This window comes from Cicer arietinum, chromosome 5 (genome assembly GCF_000331145.2).
Source record: "Cicer arietinum cultivar CDC Frontier isolate Library 1 chromosome 5, Cicar.CDCFrontier_v2.0, whole genome shotgun sequence".
Taxonomy (NCBI): domain Eukaryota; kingdom Viridiplantae; phylum Streptophyta; class Magnoliopsida; order Fabales; family Fabaceae; genus Cicer; species Cicer arietinum.
This window is the reverse complement of record NC_021164.2, coordinates 43445801-43446497: the sequence shown is the minus strand read 5'-3', so window position 1 is coordinate 43446497 and position 697 is coordinate 43445801.

The following is a 697-nucleotide window of genomic DNA, read 5'->3' as shown; positions in this document are numbered from 1 at the left end:
ATTCACCTGTTCTAGTTCTTCTAACTCATTGTCATCTAGTGTTTCACAGGCTCCAGTTTTATGTGCTCATCCACAACTGTTACAGCTAGTCTGCCTTAATAATTTGACAGGGGCTACCGAGGGTTGTATATTTAGAGCTGCTATTCCTTTCTTAATCTCAGTGGCAATAACATCTTCTATCTGTTTTGAGAATGACCTGCTTGGGACCAATCCATCCATAACATTCAACTCCAATACACCACTTGTTGATCCACCACCTCTGTCATACAACATCATTTGTTCATTTGATGCCATGATCTCGATGATCTTCCGTGCTTTTGTTGCAGTCTTGTAATTCAAAGAACCACCTGCTGTGGCATCCAACATAATTCTAGTGCTCGGTCTCAAACCATTGCAGAATATTTGCATTTGGGCAGTGTCGTCATAAGCATGATTAGGACATCCTGCAAGTAAGTTTCTGAATCTCCTGTAAGTGTCACAGAGAGATTCTCCCTCCTTCTGTTTGTAGCTGGAAATCTCTTGCCTTTTTCTAACAAACATAGTTGGGGGAAGGTACTGTTCCAAGAACTTATCTTCAAGATCATCCCATGTGGTGATGCTGTTAGCAGGAAAGGAATTAAGCCACTCTTTAGCATCTTCCGTTAATGAAAATGGGAACAATTTCATTCTCTTGCCTTCCTCAGACAAACCGTCCACC